Raw genomic sequence first — 6,000 nt, forward strand, 5'->3', positions numbered from 1 at the left:
TTCCCCCTCTCTTTTTATTTTGGCTGTAGAGGTCCTCTCTAGATCTTTAAATAATCTGAATGATCATAATAGATTCATGTTAGTGTGTGAACATTTTAACATTTTATTAAATTGCAATTTTAGCAATTGTCCATTGATGACATTTAATGTCATCTTTATTATTCTTTCTTTAGTGCATAAAAATGTCTTTCATTATCATCTTTATTTAGTGCAACACTAAATCATATTATTATGTATTTTTAATTTAATTATCACTAATAAGTGGTGCACTAAATCATAATGGTGCACTAAATCATAATGGTACACTAAATGATGATAATGATGGCATTCTATTATTTTTTCATCTTTGTATGATTTTCTCTCCTATAAATAGAGAGGTCTTCTTTGTTTTGAAGAGAGAAGAAGAGAAGAAAAAAATTGAGAGAGTTAAGTTTATATAAAAAAGAGAGTTCTTATTAGTTGAAGGGAGGTGTTCTTTGTGTAGAGCTTTAAACTCAACTCTTGTCCAGAGTTTGTTGAGTTACATTTTTGTGATAAGGCTGTTGTATCCTGGAGGGGACAAGTCAAGAGGACTACTGCTGGACCAGTGAAACGATTTACTGCAGTGGGCTTGAATCTCCTTAAAGAGAGCGAGATATCCGCGCCTCAGCCAAGAAGTGAAGTTAATTTCTTCATTTTATTTTTTTAATTGTAATTTGTAATCTTATAATTTCTCCAACAATTTTAAGGAGATTCAATATGGCTACAATTGAAAAATCCGCGGATATCAAGATGGGAGATCTAAACAAACCATTTCGGTTTAATGGTAATCATTTCAAGAGATGGAAGGGTAAAGTACTTTTCTACTTAAGTCTTCTCAATGTTTCATATGTGTTGACTCAAAAAAATCCTAATAAAGTTGACATCCTCTCCATGGATAACGATGAACTAATTTCTCATCAAGAGAAAGTGGAAAAGTACAATAATGATTCCTACAAGTGTCGGTATTATATTCTTAATTGTCTATCTGATAATTTTTATGATTATTATGATAGAACTTACTCTAGTGCAAAGAAAATATGGAAAGCATTGCAGAGTAAATATGATACCGAAGAAGCTGGAGCGAAAAAATATGCTGCTAGTCGATTTTTTCGTTTCCAAATGGTGGATGATAAATCAGTGATAGACCAAGCTCAAGATTTTATAATGATCGTTGGAGAGCTCAGGTCTGAGGAAGTCAAAATTGAAGACAATCTTATTGTTTGTGGCATAATAGACAAACTTCCACCTTCATGGAAGGAGTTTCAAAAAACTATGCGCCACAAACAAAAGGAAACCTCTCTTGAGACTTTGATCATGAAAATCCGCATGGAAGAGGAGGCAAGGGGCCAAGATGCACTTTTACAAAATGAAGAGAGCAACATCACAACGAAGGTAAATTTAGTTACTTCAAAATATATTACTCCTGAATCTAACAAAAATACCTCTTTGAAGCCTAAGAAGAAAAAGTTCAAGAAAAATAATGGTAGACTTTCCAAGAAAAATAATGGTGAAAATAGCCAAGCACAAAATCAACAAGTTTATGATAAAGGACCGTGCTTTGTCTGTGGCAAGAGTGGGCATATTGCTCGATTTTGCAGATACCGGAAACGTGGTCCTATACCTCAGGCAAACGTTACCGAAGAGCCTTTTGTGGCAATGATTACAGACATAAACATGGTTGAGAATGTTGATGGATGGTGGGCTGATTCTGGTGCAAACCGTCATGTCTGTTATGACAAAGATTGGTTTAAAAAATATACTCCTTTTTGAGAGCCCAAAACCATCATGCTCGGTGATTCTCATACTACTCAAGTGCTTGGAACGGGAGATGTCGAATTGTGTTTTACCTCTGGAAGGATATTAACTTTGAAAGATCTACTTTATACTCCTTCCATGAGAAAAAACTTGATGTCTAGTTTTCTTCTTAATAAAGCAGGCTTTAAACAAATTATTGAATCTGATCAATATGTAATTGTGAAAAAAGGTATTTTTGTGGGAAAGGGGTATGCTTGTGATGGGATGTTTAAACTGAATGTTGAAATGAATAAAATTTCTACTTCTGTTTACATGCTTTCTTCTACTAATTTTTGGCATGCTCGTTTGTGTCATATTAATGATCGTTATGTTGGAATCATTAGTAATTTAGGATTAATCCCAGTGATTAAAAAGAATTTTGAAAAGTGTGAAGCTTGTAGTAAAGCAAAAATCACTAAAAGGCCTCATTTTAAAGTTGAAAGAAAAACTGATTTATTAGAATTAGTTCACACTGATATTTGTGAACTTGGAGGAATTTTAACTCGTGGAGGAAATAGATATTTTATCACTTTCATTGATGATTTTTCTAAGTTTACATATGTTTACTTAATGAAAAATAAAAGTGATGCTTTTGAAAATTTTAAATTTTTTCTCCATGAGGTTGAAAATCAGTTTGGGAAGAAAATAAAAAGAATTAGAAGTGATAGAGGCCGTGAATATGAGTCAAATGAGTTTAATTCTTTTGTTAGATCATTGGGAATAATTCATGAAACTACTCCTCCTTATTCACCTTCATCTAATGGTGTAGCGGAAAGGAAAAATAGAACTTTGGTTGAATTGACTAATGCCATGCTTATTGAGTCAAATGCACCTTTGAATTTTTGGGGTGAAGCTATTTTGACTGCGTGTTATGTGTTAAATCGAGTGCCTCATAAAAAGACTAAACTAACACCTTTTGAGTTGTGGAAAGGTCATAAGCCAAATTTGGGATATCTAAGAGTTTGGGGTTGTCTAGCCTTTGTGAGGCTAATGGATCCCAAAGTTACAAAATTGGGTAAGAAAGTTACTACTTGTGCTTTTCTTGGTTATGCTTCAAATAGTACAGCCTATAGATTTTTTAATCTTGAAGATAAAATTGTAATAGAATCAGGTGATGCTATTTTTCATTAAAATAAATTTCCTTTTGATTCTAAAAATAGTGGGGGTCAAAGAATTGAACAAAATATTTTATCACTACCTAGTTCTTCTTCTTCCATTTTAAAAAATAAAGAAATTGATGATTTTGAGGTAAGAAGAAGTAAAAGAACTAGAGTAGAAAAAGATTTTGGGCCTGATTTTTATGTTTTTAATATTGGAGATGACCCTTTCACTTTACAAGAAGCTTTATCTTCGTATGATTCTATTTTTTGGAAAGAGGCTGTAAATGATGAAATGGAATCACTAATTTCTAATAAAACTTGGAAGTTAGTTGATTTACCACCAGGTTGTAAAACAATTGGTTGCAAATGAGTCTTACGAAAAAAGTTAAAACCAGATGGATCAATCGATAAATATAAGGCTAGACTAGTTGCTAAAGGGTTTAAGCAACTAGAAGGCCTAGAGTTTTTTGATACTTTTTCTCCGGTAACAAGAATTACATCCATTAGACTTTTAATTGCTATGGCTGCAATTTTTGATTTGCATATTCATCAAATGGATGTAAAAACTGCTTTTTTAAATGGAGAACTTAATGAAGAAATTTATATGGAACAACCTGAAGGTTTTGTTGAAGCAGGCCAAGAAAGCAAAGTATGTAAACTTACTAAATCCCTATATGGCTTGAAACAGGCACCAAAGCAATGGCATGAAAAGTTTGATTCCTGCATGATTGAAAATGATTTTAAAACAAATGAGTGTGATAAGTGCATATATCATAAGTCTTGGAATAATACACATGTTATTATTTGCCTATATGTTGATGATTTATTGATCTTTGGCTCGAATATGAATGTTATTGATGATACTAAGAACATTCTTAGAAGCCATTTTGATATGAAAGATCTTGGTGAGGCAAATTTTATTCTAGGAATAAAAATTACTAGAATATGTGATGGAATTTTCCTTGACCAGTCACATTATGTTGAGAAAATTTTAAAAAAATATAACTTTCTTGATTGCAAGCATGTTTTAACTCCTTTTGATTCAAGTGTACACTTGTTTCCTGTTCAAAGTGAAATTGATGTGATAAATCAAAAGGAATATGCTAGCGTAATTGGAAGTTTGAGATATGTGACTGATTGCACTAGGCCTGATATTGCATATGCAGTAGGAGTACTTAGCAGGTTTACTAGCAAGCCAGGTAATGAACATTGGCATGCTATAACAAGAGTTATGAGATATTTAATTGGAACAAAAACTTGTGGTTTGTTCTATAAAAAATATCCTGCTGTACTTGAAGGCTTTTCTGATGCAGATTGGAACACTTTAGCAGGTGATTCCTGTTCTACCACTGGTTACATTTTTACATTGGGTGGTGGTGCTGTTTGTTGGAAATCAAAAAAACAAACTATAATTGTTAACTCTACCATGGAGGCTGAACTAATTGCTTTAGCTTCAGCTAGTGAGGAAGCGAATTGGTTAAGAGATTTATTATTTCAAATACCTTATTTTGAAAAACCAATTCCTCCAATTTTAATTCATTGTGATAGCACTGCAGCAATTGGTAGAGTTCAAAATCGTTATTACAACGGTAAATCCAGACCTATAAGGAGGAAACACAGTAATGTAAGATCATATTTGACAAGTGGTACCATTAATGTTGATTATGTCAAATCTTGTGAAAATCTTGTAGATCCTCTTACTAAGGCCTTAATAAGAGAAAAGGTCTGGAGCACATCGAGGGGGATGGGATTGAAGCCTATAAATACATGAGTCATATATGAGGAAACCCAACTTGGAGACTAGAGATCCTATAACCAGGTTCAATGGGAAAAACGAATCATATGATGACTTGTTGTGAAAAAAAATGCACTATTTTTATTCCCTCCCTATGATGTGAGTGCATTGTTTCCTGTAGTGAATTGAGGAGGTTGAGTTTAAAAAACTCTTAATGAAAATCTGTAGCCCGTATGGGTGGAGTGTTAAATTTACAGGAGCACTCTTGATAGATTTCACCTATGTGAGTATGGAAGTAGGCCGCTTCCTATGAGAATTAGGCTTATTCTCAAAAGCACTCATAAAACCGGGATAGCACAAGGCCGTAATGTGCTGGCTTATAAAGCTCGTGACAATACCTTGATTACTATGTGTGAGCAGTAATATTTTATGTCCCTTAAGCAGTCATAGTTCAAGTCTGAGACCACTACGACTCTGGAGTAAAAGTTATTGTTTCACTAAGTGGAGGTTCAATGCAGAGCACACCTTCATTATGTATAATAATCTTCCTTCAGCTGATAAACTCTTTTATACAATATTAAAATGAGTGGGGGATTGTTAGTGTGTGAACATTTTAACATTTTATTAAATTGCAATTTTAGCAATTGTCCATTGATGACATTTAATGTCATCTTTATTATTCTTTCTTTAGTGCATAAAAATGTCTTTTATTATCATCTTTATTTAGTGCAACACTAAATCATATTATTATGTATTTTTAATTTAATTATCACTAATAAGTGGTGCACTAAATCATAATGGTGCACTAAATCATAATGGTACACTAAATGATGATAATGATGGCATTCTATTATTTTTTCATCTTTGTATGATTTTCTCTCCTATAAATAGAGAGGTCTTCTTTGTTTTGAAGAGAGAAGAAGAGAAGAAAAAAATTGAGAGAGTTAAGTTTATATAAAAAAGAGAGTTCTTATTAGTTGAAGGGAGGTGTTCTTTGTGTAGAGCTTTAAACTCAACTCTTGTCCAGAGTTTGTTGAGTTACATTTTTGTGATAAGGCTGTTGTATCCTGGAGGGGACAAGTCAAGAGGACTACTGCTGGACCAGTGAAACGATTTACTGCAGTGGGCTTGAATCTCCTTAAAGAGAGCGAGATATCCGCGCCTCAGCCAAGAAGTGAAGTTAATTTCTTCATTTTATTTTTTTAATTGTAATTTGTAATCTTATAATTTCTCCAACAATTCATCCCCTTTTTCATGCCTCCTAATTGTCCTAATATAAATCACTTGGCTTATGCTGATAACATTGTTATTTTTAGTAGTGAAAATACTCCTGCTATGAGACTCATCATG

This window comes from Solanum dulcamara, chromosome 12, assembly GCF_947179165.1.
Source record: "Solanum dulcamara chromosome 12, daSolDulc1.2, whole genome shotgun sequence".
NCBI lineage: Eukaryota > Viridiplantae > Streptophyta > Magnoliopsida > Solanales > Solanaceae > Solanum > Solanum dulcamara.